Raw genomic sequence first — 12,605 nt, forward strand, 5'->3', positions numbered from 1 at the left:
AATTGTGTTCTCTTTTTTATAGAAATTGGGTGGATGCAATTACTTTGATTGGTATGAAGAACGACACCCTTCATAAGCAAATCATGTAATCTGAGGTTTGTTGAATAAAGTCAAGGCTTCTGAAGAGAAACAAAATCGAGCAAGAAGATACTACATTGTTGCCGTTATTGCTACTAGTTTGGTGTTGTTGGGCACATAGATATTCAAACATAATTGCTAAAATTTTCATGGTGGTGTGTATATTTGCTATTGGTTTGGTGTTGTCGAGCACATGGATATTCAAGCATAACTGTTGGAAAATATCAAAAAAATTTAGGCATATGTTGTAAAATTTAGGTCATCTGTTAGAAATTATCAAACAGGTCTTCCCACTGTTGCAGCAGATTAGACTTAGATTATTCATAGAAATAACATCGTCGTAATGAAATAGATGACCAACCTATTGCAACAGATAAACTATTTGCTAGAACGGATTAAAGATATTTTACAACAGATTTACAATCTAATCTATTGCATTATAAAAAACTCAACTTTCATCAAAAAAAAATTATTGCCACTACATGTACATGTAATAAAGTGAAGGGTGCCTTGAAATTAAAAAAATTTATTTCACAGGTTCTTCTATATACACAGGCTTCAAGCGTCCACTTCTCCATTTAGTACCCCATAAGCCCAGACCTCTTGTAGGTTTGCCACAGCGTCGCACAGAAAAGTCGTTGGCTCGACTATTTCTGTGCCGGTCAGCAAACATTCGATATGTGCAAGAGCGTGCAAGTCGCTCACTTTAGCGGCATCATCTTTTGGAAGGATTATTTCCCTATTTCGACCTTCAAAATCCCATGATTTCTTTATCAACACTTTCTTTGGCAAATGATTCATCATCTTACTCTCCCTCAACAAGATGGGCAACAACACCATCAGTGGCTCCACGAGGAGAAAAAGATCAAAATCGTCTACGAGAGGTACGTTGGAGTCATAAACATTAATCTTTCCCACCTCGAGTAGTATCTCAACAGCCCGATATTGCATTCCGTTCACGCTAATGACTGCAAGAATCCTTTTTTCCTTTGTCCAGCTCTTGCCATGTGGATTTGGCTTGTCCCCTCTAACATATCTTAATATTTCTTCTTCATCCAAGACCAACGTAGGAACTCGAAAATCAAGTCCCATGCCAAGGGATGAGGTCTCTCCATTGAGTTGATCGTACCTATCCTTGAGCTTCTTGTAGAAGTCGAGGTCCATTATCCTATCGGCAGCGTCATAAGCTTCCCGGTACGTTAATTGCCTTTTCCTCATGAGGCAGAGAATTATGTCAACATGCTGTGAGATAAGAAGTCAATTTTTAAATAGGTTAGTAATTGTAAAGATGCAACGGATGGTCCATCTGTTGCATAGGGTTCTCTGGATCAATAATCCAACGCAACTTATGCAACAGATGGATAATAAGTTGCAACAAAACCTCTACCAGTTGCACCAGTATACCCAGCTGTTGTAACAGATGTGAAATCTGTTGCGTAGCTTCTTCTCCATAGGGAAGATTAGAAGGTCTAGGTTAGGAAAAGTAAACTTTCCTTTACGACATACGCATATCAGTCATAGTCTGGAAGTCTTGGTGGAAAAAAGAAGGCCTAGGGTAATCTGGTGCGCCTGGCTTGGCATTCTTGGCCTGTCGCAGATTCCTCTTTTCTTCGGCGCCAAGTTCCGCATATATGTCCACCTTCTTGACTGGCCCCTGAACTTCAACAGCTTTTGGAGAGGAAGGAATTACAATTTCTTTTGATTTTTGAGTGGAGAGTATGTCTCTAATTGCTCTTTTCTTTCTCTTAACCAACACTGTAAGAGTGTGTGGCTCCTTCACCTTCTTGGATGGTATGGCATACCTTTTGAATTTGAATTCCTCGATAGCTTTAGAGATAGCCTCTACTTTTTCAAAGAGTTTATCCTATCTGTCCTTTCACTCATCGCATTCGCAATGAGAATATGAGGGTGAAGAGGGGTGAGAGGGACCTGTGAAGGGCGAAAAGAGGTGTTTTAAAACATATTTATTCTTTCTTAAGAATCAACATGCTCATCATCACGAGTAGTAGTAGCATCAACATGCCTTCCACCAACACCAACAACTCCACCAGAAGAAGCACCCGGATCTGCCTTAGTAAAAGGTTGGTCATGAAGAGCCTCAACATTAGGATGACCTTGCTTAACTGCTCTTCTTATGGCTGTTGATCCAGCCAATTCCTTCTTTATTAACTCCACCATTGGGTCTGCTATAGTATCAACATGACCTAGAGTAATATAAGAAGTCATCACCGACTCTTCCTCAGTAGGCACGATCCATGGATGCACAACCTATAAGAAAATAGATAGATGTATTTAAATCATATAATATAATAATTTTTACAGTTGGGCTACGTTTTAAAAATAAGACCAATCTGTTGCATAGTTTTCAATATATGGTTAAAATTTGTTTGAGTCTGGTTCAGAGAAACAGAGCAACACATGGATAATCTGATGCAAAATATCAATCATCTGTTGCAACAGTTGCACAAGACGGATAATTTGTTATGTAATAGATGATCTGTACGTCACAACAGATGAACAATATGTTATCAGATTAAACATCTGTTTCATAATTTGCAGTAGATGGTTAATCTTTTAGGAGTCGGGTTCATAGATCCAAAGCAACAGATGGGTAATCTGATGCAAGATATACCCTGTCGCAACAGATGTCCCATCTGGTGCTTCAGATATAACATCTATTGCACCAGATATAACATCTGTTCAATATCTTTCTTATCTTTGAGTAGAATTATTTTACTTAAAGAAGACGTACTGCATCATCCGGAAGGTTAAAGAGATCGGCCTCCTTAATATTGGTGTTGCTCTTTGCAGCCAACCACCTAAACATCCTTGGATGAGAAACCTCATCCGGGTAATCCATTAACTGCTTTCGGAGGGAAGGAATGACTTCAAATACCCAAGCCTAAAAAATGTAAAAGGAAGCAAGGAAAAAAATCATAATAACTATATTAAATATAAATTAATGGATGAGTAAAATTAGTGATTAATTTTACCATGAAAGCCCAAGGAAAGCCGTATAATGTGGTCGTCCCTGAGGATAGCTTTGTCAGTAAATATTGGACAGTCAAGTAGAAGTTGTCATATCCCCAGGGATAATTGTTAGATTTATCAAAATCCTCAGCACGCGCCAACAAATCATCTTCTATGACCTTGTTGACGTTTATTGCCAATATAATCGAATGGGTAAACCAAACTAAGCACAATTACTCCCTGTACTGCTCTGGTATGGTTTTATCCTCGAGATCTGTCAACAAATTCGATGCTTTATAGCCACGTCGAGCAATGTCAAACAACTCATCTATTTTTTCCTTGTATTTTCTTGCCTTGGATCTTTTGCGGGGTGGTAGTCCTTCTGGATGATGGCATCTCAAGCCCGTCACTATGGAAAACTCTTGCAAGCCAAAACAAACAGGTATACCACAGTAGTTGATCCAGATTTCATCCATCTTCTTTTTGCCCCCCTCCTTCGAATCTTTATCATCCCCGCGTACTTGATCCTGCACTTGAGAAGACCATATACCATTGTCATAGGGAAATGGATACGGGCAGAGGGGTCCTCAGGTAGCTCGAGAAAACGTCCAAAATAGCTCTTCTTAAAAAGTCCGCCTATGTTTTTGTTCTTAATCATTTTCATAAAATGTTTAAAATTTTTCCCCATCTGACATTTAAGTACAATTTGACCAGTTAGTTGTTTTCCTTCTGGGTCAGTTATCGACATCGCAACTTGAAACCTGTTAACACTAAAAGTTTTGACAGGATCATGCTGGGATGTCGATATTAACTCACGCCCCGTCTGTGATCCATTATCATCATGTTGATGATCATCCTCTTTCTCTTTCTGACTCTTCAATTTCTCATCTTTCTCACTTTCATTTTCTTTATCACCATCTATGGACCCTTGTCTACCTCCCTCAACGTTGTTTTCATATCTCTCCTCAGCTTTACTTTTCGCTGACTGAGATTGTTCAGGAAGCTCCTCTGAATCCCTCTGTACTGTAGCATTGTTTTTTTAGTGGTCAGACGTTAATCCACTTTCACTTTCTTTTCTTTTGGAAGACATGTTTTACCTATAGACAAAGAAAAACAAAAATTACATTACAGTTGATGTATGCATAGATTTTAAAAAATACATTACAAACACCACGAATACCGACACACCAACAGCCACAACCACAAACACCACCAACCAATGCCAACAAATAAATAAACACCACGAATACCGACACCACCACAAACACCACCAACCAATGCCACCACAGGTGCCACCACGACGACCACAAAAACCACCACCACCAACACCACAAACACCATCCAACTATACCACGACAGTCAACGGAATACTGCGATGGAAACTAGGGATTTCTCGAGTTCTTCCTACGATTTTACCATCAAAACTCAAAATTGTAAACTCATTCTCGAAGATAATACAACTAAAACTTTTATTTTTCATCATTAACTTAAAAGCTCTTATTTTTTAGGAAAAAAAACAAATATAGAGCTCTTCTCAAACTCTGTTGCCTACGAAGACAAAGAAAACGACTGATACAAGCAAGAATAAAGTCGAAAATAACACCTATGTGGTCGAAAATGAGAAGAAAAGCGATCTGTTACGGAGGGTTGAGCAAATTTATTGCGTAGTTGTTGTGTGTACTATATTGTTGAGTGAGAATGAGAAAGAAAGAGCCAGACCTAGAGATTTGAAATGATGAAACATTTTGGATGGGTTGATTTGTATTTTGGAATAGAATAACAAGTAGTTTTGAAAATGTTAAGTTGGTCCGAAATGATCTTAATTATTTTTAAAATCATAAAATATATGTGTAATTTTTAACCCTCGCATCATGCAATTGCCAAAAGGGTAATTCAATTGACATTGTATAAAAACAATTGAAGTTGTAGTTGACCGAGTACTCTAGGAGGTGACCCTGTGAAAACTCACCCCTGGTCCTAGATTAATTGAGTTAGGTACTATTAGTCTAACATATGAAATCAATTGAAATTATAAAAAACAAATGTTCAACATGTTGCGTCAGATTTCTCATCTGTTGTAAACTATCAATCAGATTAGGTAACAACAGATTACGAATCTAATGTAAATTATCAAACAGATTAAGTCATCTGTTGCTACAGATTACCCATCTGTTGTAAATTATCAAATGAATTGTCATATGTCTCAACAGATTACCCATATGTTGTAAATTATCAAATAGGCGCTACCATCTGTTGTGGCTGACCCTATGTAAACTTACCCCTAGTCCTAGATTAATTGATAGTTTACCCTATGAGAACTCACCCCTAGTCCTAGATTATTCAATTAAGGTATTATTACCCAAGTCCTAGATTAATCAATTAAGGTATTAGTATAACATATGAGGTAGTAAGAATCGGTTCGGCTCAGAGTGATCGATCGACGACTCTGTCGGGAGGAACACAGTACCGTCTCATTATGCAATTGACAAAAGACTCAATTGAAGTTGTAGTTGACCCTATGAGAACTCACCCCTAGTCCCAGACTATTCAATTAAGGTATTAGTACCCTAGTCCTAAATTAATCAATTAAGGTATTAGTCTAATATATGAGGTAGTAAGAATCGATTTGGCTCAGAGTGATCGATCGATGACTCTGTCGGGAGGAACACAGTACCGTCTCATTATGCAATTTCCAAAAGACTCAATTGAAGTTGTAGTTGACCCTATGAGAAATCACTCCTAGTCCTAGACTATTCAATTAAGGTATTAGTACCCTACTCCTAGATTAATCAATTAAGGTATTAGTCTAACATATGAGGTAGTGTGAATCGGTTCAGCTTAGAGTGATCGATCGACAACTCTGTCGGGAGGAACGCAGTACCATCTTATTATGCAATTGACAAAAGACTCAATTAAAGTTGTAGTTGACCCTATAAGAACCCACCCCTAGTCCCGGACTATTTAATTAAGGTATTAGTACCCTATTCCTAAATTAATCAATTAAGGTATTAGTCTAACATATGAGGTAGTAAGAATCAATTCGGCTCAGAGTGATCGATCGACGACTCTGTCGGGAGGAAGCAGTACTGTCTCATTATGCAATTGCCAAAAGACTCAATTGAAGTTGTAGTTGACCCTATGAGAACTCACCCCTAGTCTCAGACTATTCAATTAAGGTATTAGTACCCTAGTCCTAGATTAATCAATTAACGTATTAGTCTAACTTATGAGGTAGTAAGAATCGGTTCGGCTCAGAGTGATCGATCGACGACTCTGTCGGGAAGAACGCAGTACCGTCTCAATATGCAATTGCCAAAAGACTCAATTAAAGTTGTAGTTGACCCTATGAGAACTCACTCTTAGTCCTAGACTATTCAATTAAGGTATTAGTACCCTATTCCTATATTAATCAATTAAGGTATTAGTCTAACATATGAGGTAGTAAGAATCGGTTTGGCTCAGAGTGATCGGTCGCCGACTCTGGTCGGGAGGAACATAGTACCGTCTCATCATGCAATTGCCAAAAGACTAAATTGAAGTTGTAGTTGACCCTATGAGAACTCACATTCAATTAAGATATTAGTCTAACATATGAACTCAATTGAATTATATATAAATAAATGTTCAACCTGTTATAGTAGATGTCTTTTCTATTGGATCAAATCAAACAGATTATGTAATTTATTGCAATATATTATCCATCTATTGTAAACTATCAAACAGATTAAGTTATTTGTTGCGACAGATCACAAATCCGTTGTAAAGTATCAAACAGATTAAGTCATCTGTTGCGATAGATTATCCATTTGTTGTAAATTATCAAATAGGCATTGTCATCTATTGTAGTTGACATTATGAGAACTCACCCCTAGTCCCAGATTATTCAATTAAGGTATTAGTTGCACATACGAGGTAGTAAGAATCGGTTCATCTCAGAGTGATCGATCGATGACTCTTGTCGGGAGGAATGCAGTACCATCTCATCATGCAATGACCAAAAAACTCAATTGAAGTTGTAGTTGACCCTTTGTGCTCATTCATCCATCCCTAATTCCATCTAGATCAATGTAGGTACTATTATTAATCTTAACATTAAGTTAATGAGAACATATTTCAACTTAGAGTGATTGATCGACGACTCGGGTCGGGATAAACGCAATACTAACACCATGCAAATGCAACGACTCAATTGGATTTGTAGTTGACCCTGTGAGCTCAATTATTCATCCCTCGTTCCACCTAGATCGATATAGGTACTATTATTAATCTTAACATTAAGTTAATGAGGAGCTCATTCTTTCATCCCTAGTTCATCTTAAATCAATTACAATGAAATCTGTTGCAACAAACAACTGAGCTATTAGAGAATTTCAAACAGATAATAATATCTGTTGCAACAGCTAACATTTCTTATTTAATTATCAAATAGACATTTGCATCTGTTATGACGGATGACTGAGCTGTAGGAAATTTTCAAACAGATTTTGATATCTGTTGTAACAGATGACGTTTCTGATTTAGTTATCAAATGGCATTTCCATCTATTGTCACAGATGACTGAGCTGTTGGGATATCTCAAAAAGATATCTAAATCGGTTGCAACAGATGACATATCTGTTTGAAAATCTTTTTGTTTTCTTTTAATTTTAAAACAAGCTACTGTCCGAGTAGATAAAGTAGTAGTAGTACTACTAAAGGCGGTAAAAAATATTTCTTGGATAACTCAAAAATCTCATTGAGTAGTCTTGTCCTGTCTTTTCAATGTCACCCATTTTCTTCCTCGAGCCCCTCAAATTATTAGTGAATATTAATTAATGAATATTGAAACCCCTAATACATCTTCCGTTTCATATTGACTTGGCATTCCCATCAAGAAAATATTAACTAGGGGTTTATTTTACTACCAAATTAGCCTTATTAATTATGCTTTGAAAATATAAATTTGAATAAATACACTTTGTTTAGTACATTAATATAAAGGGTAGTACATCTAGAAATTAGAATTATCTCATCCCTCCTCTCCTCTTCTTCAGCCCAAAATCTCTCATCTTTTTTCTTTCTATCCTCTTTAGGGTTATCACAAGCTTTTTTTCTCTCTTCTTTCTGAAAAATTTTCGTTCTGATCTAAATCGATCGATATCCATATCTTAGATTCCTCGACTAAAATTGTTGTTTTGACCCCCTTTTGACATTAAGGTATGATATGATTCATTATTGCTCTTTCATTCTCGTCTTCTTCTTGCAATTTTATTACATCTTTTTGTTTATTTAATTACCATTTTCCCATATCATATTTATTTAAAAAATTTGAAGGAACTTTTAATTATTGAATAAACATACCAAGAATTTTTATTATAAGATGTGAAAAAAGTCATCTGTTGGGAGAAGTTTAAAAGCCTTGTTGGCAGTATCATTTTTTTATGTATTTTGTTTGTTTCTTTGTTGTTGATGTTGTTATTGATGTTGTTGGTGGGGTTGGCATTATTGGAACTTGTGGTATGTGGTATGGTGTTGTTTAGACGGTGGGTGCTTCTTAGCTTAAAAATAGTGGAGTCCGAACAATCAACACAAGGAGTAAGGGAGAAAAAATAAAAAGTTTAAAGTGAATAAGAAGAGAAGAGTTGGTTACAAAAATTAAAAAAAATATGTGCTGAGTGGGAATTGAACTCAAGACCAAAGGAAATAAATAGCCTTAAGCACCCATAAACAACAACTAGGCTAACCAAACAACTCTTACTATGGGAGCTCACTGATTAGATTATATAAGTTTTTTCTTTATTTTCACATACATATATAAAGTTGATACGAGTTCAGTCTGTGCTCGCGCACCCGGAGGATTCCATGTGGGTCCGTCCCTTGTTGTTGATGGTTTTGGAACTTAGGATGTATGCTTCTTTATTGTTGATGATGTTGTTGGAACAATGGTTGTTGTTTCTTTGTTGTTGATGCTTTTTATTTGTTGTTTGTAGTTTATGCTGTTGTTAATGTTGCAACAGACGGAGCAACTAATGGAACAAATCAAACCACCAACAAGGCTGCTATGTATTCCAACAGACTCCATATCTGTTGCATCAGACTCCATATCTGACGCAACAGACTCCACATCTGACGCAAACTATCTGAAATTTAATGTAATATTGCTGAAACTATCCGGGATCTATGTGTTGTGTGTGTTACTTAAATAAAACTGGTGACTTTATTAATAAGTAAATTAGAAAAAAATGGATCTAAATACAACATTTTATCTTTTTGTTGTATTTTCGAAAGAGACACATTGGTAATCTGTTGCAAAATATATTTCACCTGTCAGATAACTTACAATATATGGACAATCTGTTGCAATAGATGGATATATCAGTTTGTTTTTCCATCAGCTGTGGCGCCTGTTGGAACTTGCTAGTCATCTGTTTATTCAATTTCATCAAGAGCAATAGATTTTTCTAAACATTTCTTGGCCAAACTCAACTTTTTCTCTTGGATTGCTTTTCTTTTTTTATTTGCATCCTTCAAGCTGGCCCCCAAATTCAATTTTTGCCCTCAATCCAATAGCAAAAATTTAGTTTGGTTGAAGGATGCAAAGAAAAAAAAAAAAGCAATCCAAGAGCAAAAATTGAATTTGGCCAAGAAATGTTTAGAAAAATCTATTGCTCTTGATGAAATTGAATAAACAGATGACTAGCAAGTTGCAACAGACGCCACAGCTGATGGAAAAGCAAACTGATACATCCATCTGTTGCAACAGATTGTCCATATATTGCAAGTTATCTGAAAGGTGGAATATATTTTGCAACAAATTACCAATTTTTCTCTTTCGGAAATACAACAAAAAGATAAAATGTTGTATTTAGATCCAATTTTTTTCTAATTTACTTATTAATAAAGTCACCAGTTTTATTTAAGTAACACTAACACACACAACACATAAATCCCGGATAGTTTCAGCAATATTACATTAAATCCCGAATAGTTTGCTAATTACATCTTATCCCTAAATTTTGAATTGTGATACATATGTTAAGCAGTGATACATATATGGACTAGTGTACATATGTATATGTATCAATAGTATATACATATGTATACAGTAGTGATACATATAGTATATGTATCACTAGTAAATATGAATCCGAGATTTTATGTAATTTTTTAAAACATTAAGGGATATTGTGTAATATGGTGTCTTAAATGTGGGATTTGTGTAATTTTTTCTTTTAAGGGATATGAACAGTCGTGGCTTTTTGTTTGACTAAGTCCAGTCTCTTCCAATTCAATCATTTTATAAATAGGTCCCTCTGGCCTCCTCACTCACTCTCGTTCATTCTACTATACTTACAATACTAATATGTCAGATCAAGATTCGTACAAGAAGGTTCATATCGAGTCCTTGCAGGAACTTCAAAGGCAGTTTGATGAACTCCAGAGGGATTTGGCCGACTTTCGAGCAAGGCTGAGGAGGGCCCTGCTGCTGCCGGATGAAAATTGTCAGGTTGACAATAATAATAATAATAATAATAATAATAATAATAATAATAATAATAATTAGGTTATGTTTTTTCTTTCTTTTAGTGTATGTATTTCCTTTTTTATATCCGATCTACCTATAAGGGATTCAAAAAAATCCATGTATTTTGGTTTGGTTTGGTTTGGTTTGGTCGATTTTGAATTTTTAATTCTTATTCAATATTTAATTATCATTCTATTTATTCCCTATTCTCAACATGTAGGTGGTTGGAGTTAGGGATACGGTCATGATGAGAAATTCTCCTAAAAATGGTTCGTTAATAAATAATAAGGAACTAAATGATATTATAATCGTAAAAGAAAGATTACTTAATTTAAAAAACTCACAACAATGGATTAATTTAATTAAAATATATATATGATGATATGATTTTTAAGAAAAAATTTAATGAATAGTCATGACTGTGACTTTTGTCTAAACACATTCAACAAACAAACAAAAACAAAAAACGTTTCTGATGCATCAAATTCCTCATCTGTTGCGACTTATAAATCAGTTAGAAGAAATCCAAAAAGCTCCTTAAACAGATGGTCGATTTATAGCAACAGATGGTATATCTGTTGAAACAGATGGGTTATCTGATGCAACAGATATACAATCTGTTGCCATAACTCAATTAATAAAAATCGCTATTAAAGAAACGGAACGGTTATTGAAAACCAGGTGTATTCAATTTTTAAATTAAGAAAACGGTTATTTAATTTTAATAAGCTGAAAAGTCATGACTTGTCACAATAATAAAAAACTCACCACCAACTTGATTTAATTAAGTCATTTCTTTTCACAGAAAAGAATAAGGAAATAAATGATAAACACAATTTAAACCGTAAAAAACTCACCAGAAATATTCTTGTTTTTAAATCTTCTTTATTAATTTATACAATAAAAAAGTCTGAAAATTTGGATGTCATGAAGATAATTTATTTTTTAAAAAAGATATATATATTATATGTTGCAACAGATATATTATATGATGCAACATATTACTATTTGTTGCAACGGATGATATATCAGTTGTAACAGATGATTTATCTGATGCAACAAATATATAATCTGTTGTGCAACTCAGTGTAAAAAATAAACGGTTGCTGAAAAGAACTAATTATTTTAATAATTATAAAGCTAAGCTTCAAGCTGAAAAGTCATGACTTATCACAATATTACTTAATTTAATTAAGTCATAACTTTTTACGGTAATCAAGAATGTCATTAATAAATGGAGGTGAACAGTTGTGCCTTTAAATCTGCTTTATTAATTTATATAATTAAAAATTCATAAAATTTGGATGTCATAAAGATAATTTATTTTTAAAAAAAAATATACATGTTATATGTTGCAACAGTAATATTATCTAATACAACAGGTTATCTATTTGATGCAAATGATGATATAACTGTTGTAACAGATGATTTATCTGATGCAACAGATATATAATCTATTGTCCAACTCATTGTAAATAAAAAACGATTCCTGTAAAGAATTAATTATTTTGATAATAAATCTGAAAAGTCATTACTTATCATAATATTGATTAATTTAATTAAGTCATAACTTTTTACAGTAATCAAGAATGTCATTAATAAATGGAGGTGAACGGTTGTGCCTTTAAATTTGCTTTATTAATTTATATAATTAAAAATTCATAAAATTTGGATGTCATAAAGATAATTTATTTTTAAAAAAAAATATACATGTTATATGTTGCAACAGTAATATTATCTAATACAACAGGTTATCTATTTGATGCAAATGATGATATAACTGTTGGAACAGATGATTTATCTGATGCAACAGATATATTATCTGTTGTCCAACTCAGTGTAAAAAAATTGATTCCTGGAAAGAACTAATTATTAATAATAATAAAGCTGAAAAGTCATGACTTATCATAATATTGATTAATTTAATTAAGTCATAAATTTTTACAGTAATCAAGAATGTCATTAATAAATTGAGATGAACAGTTGTGCCTTTACATCTACTTATTAATTTATATAATTAAAAAGTCAGAAAATTTGGATGTCATGAACATAT

The sequence above is a fragment of the Capsicum annuum genome, chromosome 1 (assembly GCF_002878395.1).
Source record: "Capsicum annuum cultivar UCD-10X-F1 chromosome 1, UCD10Xv1.1, whole genome shotgun sequence".
Taxonomy (NCBI): domain Eukaryota; kingdom Viridiplantae; phylum Streptophyta; class Magnoliopsida; order Solanales; family Solanaceae; genus Capsicum; species Capsicum annuum.